General features: G+C 41.6%; 1 non-coding gene across 1 annotated transcript; it reads right to left on the reverse strand.

The window, feature by feature from the left end:
- Nucleotides 1-13508: 13508 nt before the first annotated feature.
- Nucleotides 13509-13615, reverse strand: LOC113866413. The gene has a single exon (XR_003505052.1). It is a non-coding gene; the product is annotated as a small nucleolar RNA R71 (small nucleolar RNA).
- Between the last annotated feature and the right edge of the window lie 2458 nt (nt 13616-16073).

Raw genomic sequence — 16073 nt, forward strand, 5'->3', positions numbered from 1 at the left:
GGCCACTGAAAAACCTCGGAAGTGACTGCTTGGACTAATAGGATGAGTTCCCTATCTCTCTCGCGCCTCCTAGCGCCTTTGGGCCCAAATTCCAATTTGGGTCTCGCCTGGTTCTTCTTTTACTTAGTCGCTAAGAAACGTGTGCAAAACACATCTCGGGCCACTGAAAAACCTCGGAAGTGACTGCTAGGACTAACAGGAAGAGTTCTTTATCTCTCTCGCGCCTCCTGGAGGCTTGGGGCTGATGAATTCACTTTTTATTATATTTTTACTTGCCTTTTTGGTGCTCCTGAATAGAAAAAATGGACTTAGATAGTGCAAATAATATAGAAATCACATTTTGGGTAAATATCATATGTTTATTAATTTTTGGTTAATTTGCATTTAATTACATAGATATAGAATGCAATTTTAATTATCTTGATGATTTTGCAGAGTCCCCAAATTTAATTTGAGAAATCTTTGTCTTTGGATGAAAGTTGCCCCCAAAGTAGCCACTTTTAGGAGCAAAAGTGGCAACTACAGCAAGTCTGGGCATTAAAGGTTCCAAAGTAGCCACTTTCAAGACCAAAAGTGGCAACTCCAGAAGCTCCAGGGACGCTAAATTGGAAGCATGATGCGCGTGGCCACTATTGCCTTTCAAAGTGGCTACGCGCATCCAAAGTAGCCACTTTCAAGACCAAAAGTGGCAACTCCAGAAGCTCCAGGAACGCCAATTTTAAAGCATGATGCGCGTGGCCACTATTGCCTTTCAAAGTGGCTACGCGCATCCAAAGTTTCCACTTTCAAGACCAATAGTGGCAACTCCCGAGAATTGAGAGATTTACGAGAATTTGCGCGTGGACACTTTCAAGGCCCAAAGTGGACACTTTCAAAGGCAAAAGTGGACACTTTGCTAACATGTCATCCAATATAAATAGAATTTAGGAATTAGGGTACGGGACTTTTACACTTTACACAATTTTTCCTTTGCCAAATTGAGACATTTCTTCAGAACATTGGAGTCTTGGGTGACAGCCAAGGGTCCTCTATAGGTTTTAATTTCCAATTTCCCTTTTGATTTTGGTTGAATTTACATTAATGTTACTTACGTTCTTGCATTTCTTCCTTTCATTTGTGCAGCCCATCCACATGGAGGGCTAAACTTCCTTGTAATTCCTAGTCAATGCACATGAATCTTGAATTCTTGGGATTAATTGCAATACAAATCTTTCTTTCCTTGAATTTATTAACCCCAATCTTTGAATGAAATGGAATTTGCATGAAGGGAACATTGCTTAATGAACCCTAAATTACCCAACGAAATTCTAATTCAAAGAAAGGGGAATATTGAGTCATTTGAAAGAGCAATGATGGAACTCATTGATTGACTAGGAATTACTCATTTTAATTGATTGAATTTCACTAGTTTACACTTTGCTCTTGATTAAAATCTGAAAATTAACAAACCTCCCCCCAATTTACTTGCTTTAATATATATGTTCACACTTGTTCGATGTATGTTCCCAACCAAAAATCCTTGGATACGATCTAGGACAACACCCTAGTACTGCATTTATTTCTTTGCATATTTGATGAGGATTAACGACAATCTTTTGCATGACGAGTAGCTAAATTCGTTTCATCAGGGCCCAAATTTCAATTTGAGTCTCGCCTGGGTCAACTTTTTCTTAGTCGCTAAGGAACGTGTTGAAAACTCAATTCGGGCCACTGACACACCTTGTAAGTGACGACTAGAACTAATAGGAAGAGTTCCCTGTCTCTCTTTCGGCTCCTGGCGCCTTTGGGCCCAAATTCTAATTTGGGTCTCGCCTGGGTCCTCTTTCGCTTAGTCGCTAAGGAACGCGAGTAAAACTCATCTCGGGCCATGATGAATCAATATTTTTACTGATATTTTAGCATAATTCTAGCTCATTTAATAAGGAAAATATATGAAGAAAGCAGAAAAACTCAGAAAAAGAGAATGATTGAAAGTTTTATTTTAATTTGTAGTTAATTTCGCATTTGTAGAATTTATGCTTAGTTCTTAAGGAATTTATCTTGTTTTGAAGGAATAAGCTGAGCAAAAGTCATGGAAATGGAGAATCAATGGGAAGGAAGAGGAAGAATGGCAATGTTGGACTCCAAAATACAAGAATTATGGGTTGCAGCCTGGGCGTGATCACTATTGTTAGTGAAAGTGATCATTCCAGAGCCTAAAGGAGAAGAAGAGCCTTGCGTAATCACTTTTATTTACAAGAGTGAGCGTTGCCAGTGTGCGTTATCACTTTCGCCAGCGAAAGTGAACGTTCCAGAGAAGACTCTATTCCTGAGGAGCTGCGCGTTGTCACTTTCGCCAGCGAAAGTGAGCGTTCCATAGGCACTTGTATCAGGACAGCTTGCGCGTGGTTACTATTACTCACGAAAGTGATCACGCGCAACCCTTGACCTCCTGCGTTGCCACTATTCTGAATAAAAGTGAATGTTCCAGAGAAGCCTTCAACTCCGCAAGTTGCACATGGTTACTCTTGCTCTTGAAAGTGAACACGCGCACTACATAAAGCTTCTGCGTGGTTACTCTTGTGAAGAAAAGTGACAACACGCAGAACTGGGGTTTCTATATATACATGATTGAAGCGCGAAAACGGGGATGCTATTCATTTTTTCAGTTTTGTTAGTTAGTTTTTGGTTAGAGGAAGTGAGAGAGAGGAGTGGGGATTCAGATCTTGGAGCTTCACGAAGAGGAATTGGAGTGGAGCAAGCTTCCATGGCGTTTCTGAGTTTCTTCTTTTCTTCTTCTCTTTCTTTTTCTTCTTCTGCTACCATGGCTGTGTAATTCGTTCATAGTTAGGGATTGTAGATCTGAAATGAACATGTTGAATTGATTTGGATCTGGATTTCAAGCTTTGGAATAGATTGAGTGATTGATTCTGAACTTCACGTGTGAATTGAATGGAAATTTGATTAACTAAATCCAGAGGAACCTTTGTCAATGGAAATTGAATTTGTTCTTCAGATCTGAACCAATCACCGAGATTTTAGTTTTCTTAGGAATAAGGAACTTTGATCTTGCAATCTTTTGGTTTCTTACACTTAAAGCAACATTGAATTGAATTAGATCTAAGGAATTAGAATGGTTTAATTGAATGTTAGGTTCACTGAGTTAAGGAATTAACCTCTGAATAGTATAAAGTGAAACTGATTGTCATTCTTTCCAATTGCTTGTTAATTCAGAACTTTATTGATTAAACATTGGAGTTTTGGTGAAGCAATTCCCTAGCTATGGTTTCTCCCTCTGTTATCACATAACTGTGTGTTCATTGTCTTGTTTTCTGCAAGTTCATTTTACTTTTAATTGTTCCAGTTTGCTGCTGTTATATGTTACAAATCTCATTCCAAAATTCGTATGGCTCAAATGGTTATAATTCTATGAAGTGGTACTTGAAACCTAAATTCCCTGTGGAGACGATATTTGGATCTTAAATTTACTCATCACTTGCTGCAATCCTAGTGCACATGCTAGTATAGATTGCTAACAGGCCACTGAAAAACCTTGGAAATGACTGCTAGGACTAATAGGAAGAGTTCCCTGTCTCTCTCGTGCCTCCTGGCGCCTATTGGTGCAAATTCCAATTTGGGTCTCGCCTGGGTCCTCTTTGGCTTAGCCGCTAAGAAATGCATGCAAAACTCATCTCGGGCTACTGAAACACCTTGGAAGTGACTGCTAGGACATATAGGAAGAGTTCCCTATCTCTCTATCGCCTCCTGGCGCCTTTGGGTCCAAATTCTAATTTGGGTCTCGCCTGGGTCCTCTTTCGCTTAGTCGCTAAGGAACGTGAGTAAAACTCATCTCGGGCCACTAAAAAACCTTGGAAATGACTGTTAGGACTAATAGGAAGAGTTCCCTGTCTCTCTCGTGCCTCCTGGCGCCTTTGGGCGCAAATTCCAATTTGGGTCTTGCTTGGGTCCTCTTTTGTTTAGTCGCTAAGGAACATGTGCAAAACTCATCTCAGGCCACTGAAACACCTTGGAAGTGACGTCTAGGACTTATAGAAAGTGTTCCCTGTCTCTCTCTCACCTCCTAGCGCCTTTGGGCCCAAATTCCAATTTGGGTATCGCCTGGGTCCTCTTTTGCTTAGTTGTTAAGGAACGCGTGCAAAAATCATCTCGGCCCACTGAACACCTTGGAACTGACGGCTAGGACTAATAGGAAGAGTTCCCTATCTCTCTCGTGCCTCCTGGCGTTTTTGGGCCCAAATTTCAACTTTGGTCTTGCCTGGGTCCTCTTTTGCTTAGCCGCTAACGAACGCGTGTAAAACCCATCTCGGCCCACTGAAACACCTTGGAAGTGACTGCTAGGTCTAATAGGAAGAGTTCCCTGTCTCTCTCGCACCTCCTGGCGCCTTTGGGCCCAAATTTCAATTTGGGTCTCGCCTGGGTCCTTTTTTGCTCACTCGCTAGGAAATGCATGCAAAACTCATCTCGGCTACTTAAACACCTTGGAGGTGACTGCTAGGACTAATAGGAAGAGTTCCCTGTCTCTCTCGTGCCTCCGGTGCCTTGGTGCTCTAATTTGAATTTGAGTGTTGCCTGGGTCCTCTTTTGCTTAGTTGCTAAAGAACGCGTGCAAAACTTAACTCGGGCCACTGAAACACGTTGGAAGTGACGACTAGGACTAATAGGAAGAGTTCCCTATCTTTCTCTCGCCTCCTGGCGCCTTTGGGCCCAAATTCCAATTTGGGTCTCGCTTGGGTCCTCTTTTGCTTAGTCGCTAAGGAACGCGTGTAAAACTCATCTCGGGCCACTGAAACACCTTGGAAGTCACTGCTAGGACTAAGAGGAAGACTTCCCTGTCTCACTCTCGCCTCCTAGCGCCTTTCGGCTTAAATTTCAATTTGGGTCTCGCCTGGGTCCTCTTTTGCATAGTTGTTAAGAAACTCGTGCAAAAAACATCTCGGCCCACTGAATACCTTGGAAGTGACGGCTAGGACTAATAGGAAGAGTTCCCTGTCTCTCCCGCGCCTCCTGGCGTTTTTGGGCCCAAATTTCAATTTTTGTCTTGCCTGGGTCCTCTTTTGTTTAGTCGCTCAAGAACGCGTGCAAAACCTCTTTCGGGCCACTGAAACACAGTGGAAGTGACGACTAGGACTAATAAGAAGAGTTCCCTGTCTCTCTCTCGCCTCCTAGCGCCTTTGGGCCCAAATTCCAATTTGGGTCTCGCCTGGGTCCTCTTTTGCTCAGCCGCTAAGAAGTGCATGCAAAACTCATCTTGGCACACTGAAACACCTTGGAAGTGACGGCTAGGACTAATAGGAAGAGTTCCCTGTCTCTCTCACGCCTAGGTCCTTTTTTGCTTGGTCGCTAACGAACGCGTGCAAAACTTATCTCGGGCCATTGAAAATCCTTGCAAGTGACTACTAGGACTAATAGGAAGAGTTCCCTGTCTCTTTCTCGTCTCCTAGCGCCTTTATGCCCAAATTCTAATTTGGGTCTCGCCTAGGTCCTCTTTTGCTTAGCGCTAAGGAATGCGTACAAAACTCATCTCGAGCCACTGAAACACCTTGGAAGTGACTGTTAGGACTAATAGGAAGAGTTCCATGTCTCTCTCGCGCCTCGTGAAGTCTTTGGGACCAAATTCCAATTTGGGCGTCGCCTGGGTCCTCTTTTGCTTAGTGGCAAAGGAACGTGTGGAAAAATTAACTCGGGCCACTGAAACACATTGGAAGGGACGACTAATACTAATAGGAAGAGTTAGCTGTTTAATACTCGCCTCCTGGCGCCTTTGGGCCCAAATTCTAATTTAGGTCTCGTCTGGGTCCTCTTTTGCTTAGTCGCTAAGGAACGCGTGCAAAACTCATCTCGGCCCACAGAAACACCTTGGAAGTGACAGCTAGGACTAATAGTAAGAGTTCCCTATCTCTCTTGCGCCTCCTGGCGCCTTTGGACCCAAATTCCATCTTGGGTCTCGCCTGGGTGCTCTTTTGCTTAGTCGCTAAGGAACGTGTGCAAAACTCATCTCAGGCCACTAAAACACCTTGGAAGTGACTTCTAGGACTAAAAGAAAGATTTTCCTGTCTCTCTCGCGCCTCCTGGCGCCTTGGGGCCCAAATTCCAATTTGGGTGACGTTGGTCCTCTTTTGCTTAGTCGCTAAGGAACGCGTGCAAAACTCATCTTGGGCCACTGAAAATCCTTGGAAATGACTGCTAGGACTAATAGGAAGAGTTTCATGTCTCTCTCTCGCCTCCTGGCGCCTGTGTGCCCAAATTCGAATTCGGGTCTTGCCTGGGTCCTCTTGTGCTTAGTCGCTAAGGAATGCATGCACAACTCATCTCGGGCCATTGAAACACCTTGGAAATTACTGCTAGGACTAACAGGAAGAGTTCCCTATCTCTCTCTCGCCTCCTGGTGCCTTTGAGCCCCAATTCCAATTTGAGTCTCGCCTGGGTCCTCTTCTACTTAGTCGCTAAGGAACGCGTGCAAAATTCCTTTCGAGCCACTGAACACGTTGAAAGTGACTGCTAGGACTAATAGGAAGAGTTCCCTATCTCTCTCTCGCCTCCCGGTGCCTTTGGGCCCAAATTCCAATTTGGGTCTCGCCTTTGTCCTCTTTTGCTTAGTGGCTAAGGAATGCATGCAAAACTCATCTCGGGCCACTGAAACACCTTGGAAGTGACTGCTAGGACAAATAAGAAGAGTTCCCTGTCTCTCTCTTGCCTCCTGGCGCCTATGGACCCAAATTTAAATTTGGGTCTCGCCTGGGTCCTCTTTTGCTTAGTCGCTAAGGAACGCAAGGAAAACTTAGCTCGGGCCACTGAAATACATTGGAAGTGACTGCTAGGACTAATATGAAGATTTCCCTGTCTCTCTCTCGCCTCCCGGTGCTTTTGAGCCCAAATTCCAATTTGGGTCTCGCCTGTGTCCTCTTTTGCTTAGTTGCTAAGGAACGCGTGCAAAACTCATCTCAGGACACTGAAACACCTGCGAAGTGACTGCTAGGACTAATAGGAAGAGTTCCCTGTCTCTCTCTCGCCTCCTGGCGCCTTTGGGTCTAAATTCCAATTTGGGTCTCGCTTGAGTCCTTTTTTGCTTAGTCGGTAAGGAACGCGTGCAAAACTAATCTCGGGCCACTGAAACACCCAGGAAATGACTGCTAGGACTAACAGGAAGAGTTCTCTATCTCTCTCTCGGGTCCTGGTGCCTTTGGGCGCAATTTCCATTTTGGGTCTCGCCTGTTTCCTCTTTTGCTTAATGGCTAAGGAACGCGTGCAAAACTCATCTCGGGCGACTGAAACACCTTGGAAGTGACTGCTTGGTCTAATAGGAAGAGTTTCGTGTATCTCTCTCGCCTCTTGGCGCTTTTGGGCCCAAATTCTAATTTGGGTCTCGCTTGGGTTCTCTTCAGCTTTGTCGCTCAGAAACGCGTGCAAAACTCATGTCGGGCCACTGAAACACCTTGGAAGTGACTGTTAGGACTAAGAGGAAGAGTTCTTTGTCTGTATCTCGCTTCCTTGTGCCTGTGGGCCCAAATTCCAATTCGGGTCTCGCCTGGGTCCTCTTGTGCTTAGTCGCTAAGGAATGCGTGCACAACTCATCTCGGGCCATTGAAACACCTTGGAAATGACTGCTAGGACTAACAGGATGAGTTCCCTATCTCTATCTCGCCTCCTGGTGCCTTTGGGCCCAAATTCTAATTTGGGTCTCGCCTTTGTCCTCTTTGGCTTAGTGACTAAGGAATGCATGCAAAACTCATCTCGGGCCACTGAAACACTTTGGAAGTGACTGCTAGGACGAACCGAAAAAGTTCCCTATCTCTCTCTCGCCTCCTGGTGCCTTTGTTCCCAAATTCCAATTTGAGTCTCGACTGGGTCCTCTTCTGCTTAGTCGCTAAGTAACGGGTGCAAAACTCATCTCGGGCCACTAAAACACCTTGGAAGTGACTGCTACGACTAACCGGAAGAGTTCCCTATCCCTCTCTCGCCTTATGGTGCCTTTGGGCCCAAATTCAAATTTGAGTCACGCCTGGGTCCTCTTCTGCTTAGTCGCTAAGGAACGCGTGCAAAACTCCTTTTGGACCACTAAACACGTTGAAAGTGACTGCTAGGACTAATAGGAAGAGTTCCCTGTCTCTCTCTCACCTCCTGGCACCTATCGGCCCAAATTCCAATTTGGATCTCGCCTGGGTCATCTTTTGCTTAGTCGCTAAGGAACGCGTGCAAAACTCATCTCAGGCCACTGAAATACCTTGGAAGTGACTTTTAGGAATAATAGAAAGAGTTCCCTGTCTTTCTCTCGCCTCCAGGTGCCTTTGAGCCCAAATTCCAATTTGGGTCTCGCCTGTGTCCTCTTTTGCTTAGTCGCTAAGGAACGAGAGCAAAACTAATCTCGAGCCACTGAAACACCTTGGAAATGACTACTAGGACTAATAGAAAGAGTTCCCTGTCTCTCTTTCGCCTCCTAGCGCCTTTGGGCCCAAATTCCAATTTGTGTCTCGCCTGGCTCCTCTTTTGTTTAGTTGCAAAGGAACGCGTGCAAAACTCATCTCGGGGCCTTGAAACACCTTGGAAGTGACTGCTAGGACTAGTAGGAAGAGTTCCCTGTCTCTCTCGCGCCTCCTAGAGCCTTTGAGCCCAAATTCCAATTTGGATCTCGTCTGGGTCTTCTTTTGCTTAGTCACTAAGGAACGCGGGAAAAACACATCTCGGACCACTGAAAAACCTTGGAAGTGACTGCTAGGACTAACAGGAAGAGTTCCCTGTCTCTCTCGCGCCTTCTGGAGGCTTGGGGCCCAAATTCCAATTTGAGTCTCGCTTGGGTCCTCTTTTCCTTAGTCACTAACGAACGCGTACAAAACTCATCTCGGGCCACTGAAACACCTTGGAAGTCACTGCTAGGACTAAGAGGAAGAGTTCTCTGTCTCTCTCTATCCTCCTAGCGCCTATGGACTTAAATTCTAATTTGGGTCTCGCCTGACTTCTCTTTCGTTTAGTTGGTAACGAACGTGTGCAAAACTCATCTCGGGCCACTAAAACACCTTGGAAGTGACTGTTAGGACTAATAGGAAGAGTTCCCTGGCTCTCTCGCGCCTCTTGGCGTCTTTAGGCCCAAATTCCAATTTGGGTCTCGCCTGGTTTCTCTTATGCTTAGTCGCTAAGGAATGCGTGCAAAACTTATCTCGAACCACTCAAACACCTTGGATGACTGCTAGGACTAACAGGAAGAGTTCCCTGTCTCTCTCGTGCCTCTTGGCGCCTTGGGGCCCAAATTCCAATTAGGGTGTCGCCTGGGTCCTCTTTTGCTTAGTAACTAAGGAACGCGTGCAAAACTCAACTCGGGCCACTGAAACACCTTGGAAGTGACGACTAGGACTAATAGGAAGAGTTCCCCGTCTCTGTTTCGCCTCCTGGCGCCTTTGGGCCTAAATTCCAATTTGGGTCTCACTTGGGTCCTCTTTTGCTTAGTTGCTAAGAAACACAAGCAAAACTCATCTTGGGCCACTGAAACACCTTGGAAGTGACTTCTAGGACTAATAGAAAGAGTTCCCTGTCTCTCTCTCGCCTCCTAGCGCCTTTGGGCCCAAATTCCAATTTGGGTCTCGCCGAGTTCCTCTTTTGCCTAGTTGCAAAGGAACGCGTGCAAAACACTTCTCGGTCCACTGAAACACCTTGGAAGTGACTTCTAGGACTAATAAGAAGAGTTCCCTATCTGTCTCTCGCCTTGTGGCGCCTTTGGGCCCAAATTCCAATTTGGGTCTTGCTTGGGTTTTCTTTTACATAGCCCTCAAGGAACCCGTGCAAAACTCATCTCGAGCCACTGAGACACCTTAGAAGTGACTGCTAGCACTTATAGGAAGAGTTCCTTGTCTCTCTCCCGCCTCCTGGCGCCTTTGGGCCCAAATTTCAATTTGAGTCTCGCCTGGGTCTTCTTTTTCTTAATCTCTAAGGAACGCGTGTAAAACTCATCTCGGGCCACCAAAACACCTTCGAAGTGACTGCTAGAACTAATAGGAAGAGTTCCCTGTCTCTCTCTCGCCTCCTGGCACCTTTGGGCCCAAATTTCAATTTGGGTCTCGCCTGGGTCCTCTTTTGCTTAGTCGCTAAGGAACGCGTGCAAAAATGATTTTCAGAATTAAGTTTGAGGTGGCATGTTGTGATATTGTGTGACATTGCTTGAGGATAAGCAAAGTTTTAAGTTTGGGGTGGGTAACAGCAAAGTATGAATCATTTGAAAAGAAGGATTGAATGAAAAAGCAAGGTATTGAAAAGAAGAAATAGGAAAAGTAAAAATCAGAAAAGAAATTTGTACAGAAAATTCAGTAAATAAAAAGCACTTGAAATATCAAAAATAGCTGTGCAGAAATTGAATGAAAAAAAAGAGTGCAATCTCATGCTAAAATTTTGAATATCATCTACTTGAATTGCATCTTTTCTGTTTGACATAACCTGCATTGTTTCCAAATTCTTTGAACACCTACCTATCCTTTAACCTCAATTTCACCTGAAAAGTCCTCTTGATATGTGATTTGTTACATGTTTTTTTAGAGGAGATTGAGAATTTATGCAAGCCTATGGTAGAGTGTAGTAAAAATGATGATTTTGAGAGCAAACATTAAGCCTAAACACTGCTGAGTGAAGAGGGAAACACTACTTGTGAGCTGTGAATATATTTTTCAATTTTGCTCATACGAAACTTTGCTGAATAGATGAATTCAAATGGCATGTTTTGTTGATTAAGTGGTTAAAACAGTGTAATAATCATGTTGATCAATGGATGAATAACTTGATAGGATGAGAAATTAGAAAGATACAAAATTGGGTATTAGAAATATTGAAAAATCAGTTTGATGATTGAATTCTTGTCAGTTGGATTGATCCCTTTCCCTTTCGTTTGATTTGATTTGCTTGAGGACAAGCAAAATTCTAAGTTTGGGGTGGTGATAAATCCATATTTTGCCATGTTTTTAGCATAGTTTTTGGTTAATAATTAGGAAAGTAGTTCTAAAAATAACTTGAAAAGATCACAAAAATAAAATAATTAGTATAAATTGTTGTTTTGTTGAAATATTAAAAATTGTTTAGATTTTTGTAGGAGTTCATGCAAAAGATGGAAAGTTGTTGAAAGTGCTTAAAGGAAGGATTAAAAGCTGAAATTAAAGAAGAAAGATTAAAGAATCAAGCTTGAAGAACTCCAAGTGATTGGCGTTTGAACATGGAAAGAAGAAAATACAGTGTTGGGTCTGCGTGGTTACTCTGAGTGATACGCGTTAACACTCCAGCAACTGTAACTGGATAATTGTCATTGCGTTGAAACGCACATCATCTGAAGCTTTGGAGCGCAACAGAGAGTGGCAACTCATAACAGATGGCGTAGCAACGCAGAACTGAGCTATGGAAGAAGCGTTCACTGAAATGTTGTGCATTGAAACGCACATCATCTGAAGCTTTGGCGCGCAAGAGCGCGTTGCAACGCAGATCACTTGCAGCGCCTTCACTCTAGCCATTTCGCGTTTTGGTGCAAAACTCTGCAATTTTTATAACTTCTTTTTCTTGCCAATTCTGGACGTTTGGAGCTTTTGTATCACTTTTAGAAGATTCCAGAACACCTGGGGATAACTAACTTTCAGAATTTCAAGGGTTAAGTCGAAGAATTAGAGGAACTCTATAAATAGGAATTAGAAACTTAGAAAAGGAGCTTTTTGTAATTTTTAAGTTTTGGTATTCAGTTGTAACCGTTTTAACTTCCAAGGGAACTCAGAGGGGGAAGATAGGAGCGACTTTTGTTCTTCTTTGCTAGAGGAATCTAGGAGAAGACAAAGTGATGGAGATGGCTCTCTGCTTTTTATCTTCTGTTCTTCTTTCTTCTCTCCATTTCGTTGTAATGTGTTTCTAACTCTTTTTGTTAGGGATTTATAGATCTAGAATTGATATATTGATTTCGTTTTGACTCTGAACTTTGAGTGTTTGATTTGATTGAGGGATTAATTATGTGTTTACTTGATCTTTGAATGGAAGTTCAATTGATTAATCAAAAAGTAACCTTCACTAATGGAAATTGGGTTTGTTGCTTGGATCTGAATTAATTTCCAAAACTATTGATTTTCTTAGGGATAAGTGGTCTTAGTTTTGCAATCTTTTGGTTCTAATTCGTAATGCAATATTGAACTAAATTTGGCCTAAGGAATTAGGGAGATTTGGTTGAATATTAGGACCAATGAATTAAGGAATCAATCTTTGGTTATTGTAAAGAGAAACCGATTGACAATCAATCAATTGCTTGAATGTTCAGAGACAGAACTAAATTGATATTGATATTCTAGTGAAATAAATTCCTAACTTTTCCTTCATTCATAATTCATTCAAATAGTACAAATTAACATTATGTTTTTTAACAATTTCTCATTTCTTTTATTCTGAAACCTTTCTTTCATATTGAAATCTATTCAATGAATTGTTTGGTGCAAATGGTTATTATCTTGTGAATTGGTGATTAAAAACAAGATCCTAGAGGATGATACTTGGGACTCAATATGATTTCCACATTTTATAACTTGCTACAATTACCTAGTACACTTGCTAGTATTGAAATACACCAATTAAGTACTAAGATAAGAAAAAGTGTATCAAGTTTTTGGCACCGTTGCCGGGGATCTTAGTTTTTAACATCATTAGTAACTAGAGGATAACTTAATTGTACCATTTATTTTCTATTTTTAATTCAGTTCTAAGTGATAGTTCAATTTCGTATTAAATTTTGGTAGTGATTTTACATATATTAGTTGTTGTAATTTTAATTTTTGAATATTGCATTGCTATTCTGTTTTTAAATAAACAGAGGTTATCTCTTTTAGCTCTTGAAGAATATTTTGATTGTAGATTCTCTGCACTTCATTGCTCTGTGTTCTAATCAAAGTTCGAGTATTAGTGTTTGTGTTTAGTTTTCCTTGTGTTATATGTGCGCGAAGAATAAAGACAAATTTGTTCTTGTATTTGATCCGGACATAGACAGAACTTTGAGAAGGATAAGGAACGAATCAAGGGCAAAGAACTCAGCTAAAAAGAACCAGAATTCGTAGTTTACACCTTCTTCACCAAACTCAGCAGAAAAACAAGTCAATTCTCCAACTTCATCTGTAAATTCAGAAGCAAAGATGGCTGAACCACATAGACAAAGGACTTTAGGAGACTATGGAGTACCTAATATGCATGGATACAACTCTTCTATTGTCAGACCAACCATTCAAGCCAACCATTTTGAGATTAAACCTGCCTTACTTCACTTAGTTCAACAAGATCAATTTTCTGGTTTAATTTCAGATGATCCTAACTTGCATATTTCTAATTTTCTGCAGTTATGTGATACTATAAGGATCAATGGAGTTGGCGAAGATGCAATCAGATTAAGATTGTTTCCATTTTCCTTGAGGGACAAGGCAAAATGTTGGCTCCAAGCCCAACCACAAGGGAGCATAACTACTTGGACAGATCTAGTCAATAAATTTTTCTCTAAATATTTCCCACCTTCTAAGGCTGCAAAGCTAAGATGAGAGATCACATCCTTCATACAGCAAGAGGGAGAAACCTTATATGAGGCATGGGAGCGATACAAGGAACTCTTGAGAAGATGTCCACATCATTGCATACCGGAATGGATGCAACTTGAAACCTTTTATAATGGGATGAATCCAGCAACTAGAACCATGATAGATGCAGTTGCAGGAGGTTCTTTGAACACCAAATCACTAGAAGAAGCTCAAGAAATTATAGATATGATGGCCTCCTCCATGCATCAAAGCTGTAGTTTGAGACAATCAACAAGGAGTAATGGCTACGAGGCAAAACTTCTTGAGACTTTTTTGACTTAGAATCAGTTACAAAATCAATTGTTTTCTGAGCAAATAGCTGCACTCACCCAACAAATCAGCAACTTACAAGCTGCACCAACCCACTTGTTTGTGATTTTTGTGGAGGGAATCATGTAAATGGAGCTTGTGATGGAAATAATTCTGAATCTCAAGAACAAGTCAATTATATGGGGAATTTTCAGAGACAACAATCTTCATTTCCTCCTGGTTTTCAATTCTCTAACAATAGAAACCAGCAGCAACATAGCTAGAATACCCAAAATTCTAATTGGAAAAATTCTAACTCTGCTGTTCCATTTTCAAATGCAGGACCAGCAGCTCAACAACCTTATTTCCAAGGGAATCCAACCAACCAACTTCAAAAAAATCAAAGGTTTTTAAACCACTGAATGAAAGGCTGAACGAAATGGAAGAAACCATGCTGCAATTCATGAAAGTAACATAAACAAGCTTTAAGAATCAAGAATCTTCCATGAAGAAGTTGGAAACACAGATTGGACAATTAGCTGAGCAACTGTCCAGCAGAGAAGATGGGAGATTTCCTAGCAACACAGTTATAAATCCAAAAGAACAATGCCAAGCTGTGATGACTAGAAGTGGAGCTGTTGTGGGTAGTCCAAAACCAACCGAGAGAAGAGAGACAACCAAGGAAGAGGAGAAGATTAAATCTGAACTAAAGGAAGGGAACTTCACCCTATTAAAAAGAGAAATTCAGAAATGGATACCTTCCCTAAAACTGTAAGAAGAACAAAGAGGCAAATTTTAGAAGACTCAAACAAGCCTCTAGATGAAGAAAAATACAAGCAACTGCCTTATCCACAAAGAGTCACTAATCCTAAGCAAGAAAGGCAGTATGAGAGATTCCTAGACGTATTCAAGAAGCTCCAAATTAATATACCATTTGCTGAAGCATTAGAACAAATGCCTTCATATGCAAAATTCATGAAGGAGTTGCTGTCCAAGAAGAGAAAGTTAGAAAATGACAAGACAGTCCCTTTGACTAAAGAATGTAGTGCTATTTTGCAGAGAAAGCTGCCTCAAAAATTAAAAGATCCAGGCTCATTCAGCATTCCATGCTCTATTGAAAGTTGCACAATAGGAAAAGCTTTGTGTGATCTTGGGGCAAGCATCAACCTTATGCCTCTTGCCATAATGAAAAGACTTGGAATAGAGGAAGTCAAGCCAACAAGCATCACTCTATAACTTGCGGACAGATCGTTTACTTATCCATATGGTATTGTAAAGGATTTATTGGTAAAAATTGACAAGTTTATTTTCCCTGCAGATTTTTTCATTTTAGATATGGAGGTGGATGCCGATATTCCTTTAATATTGGGCAGACCTTTCTTAGCTATAGGGAGAGCTTTGATTGATGTGGAAAAAGGGGAATTAATGCTTAGAGTGCAGGATGAAAAGGTTACATTTAATGTTTTTGAAGCACTTAAACATCCTAGTGATGATAGCACTTATATGAGAGTTGATATTTTAGAATCTATGTCATTTCCTCAATTAATTGATAATGTTGATGAATTTTCTATGTTAAGGGAAATTATAGTTGCAGGGAATTCACAAGCTGCTGTAAAAAGAGAAGAAAAATTCATGGAATATGTACAGCAACTTGAAACACTGCCTATTATTCCTTTATCTGAAAATTCAGCAAGAGAGAAGCTTAAAAAAAAAGAGGAAGAAGAGAAAGTGGAAAAACTTGAGTTGAAGCAATTACCGTCTCACTTAAGGTACTCTTTTCTAGATCAAAGACATCATTATCCAGTGATTATAAGCAATAATCTCAAGGGAGATGAAGAAGAAAAGCTGCTGAGAATTTTAAGGAATCACAAATCTGCAATTGGATGGCACATCTCAGATTTGAAAGGTATTAACCCATCCTTTTGTAGACATAGAATTCTGTTTGAGGACAACTATAAGCCAGTAGTACAGCCACAAAGAAGGTTGAATCCAGCTATGAAGGAAGTGGTTAGAAAAGAGGTAATGAAGCTATTGGATGCAGGGATAATCTACCCAATTTCATATAGTCAATGGGTCAGCCCAGTTCAAGTTGTTCCTAAGAAAGGAGGAATAACTGTAGTGGCAAATTAAAAGAATGAATTAATACCTACTAGAACTGTCACGGGCTAGTGCATGTGCATTGATTATAGAAAGCTTAATGATGCAACAAGGAAGGATCATTTTCCATTACCATTTGCTGATCAAATGTTAGAAAGATTGGCTGGACAT

This window comes from Abrus precatorius, unplaced genomic scaffold (genome assembly GCF_003935025.1).
Source record: "Abrus precatorius isolate BTA unplaced genomic scaffold, Abrus_2018 Scaffold4, whole genome shotgun sequence".
Taxonomy (NCBI): Eukaryota; Viridiplantae; Streptophyta; class Magnoliopsida; order Fabales; family Fabaceae; genus Abrus; species Abrus precatorius.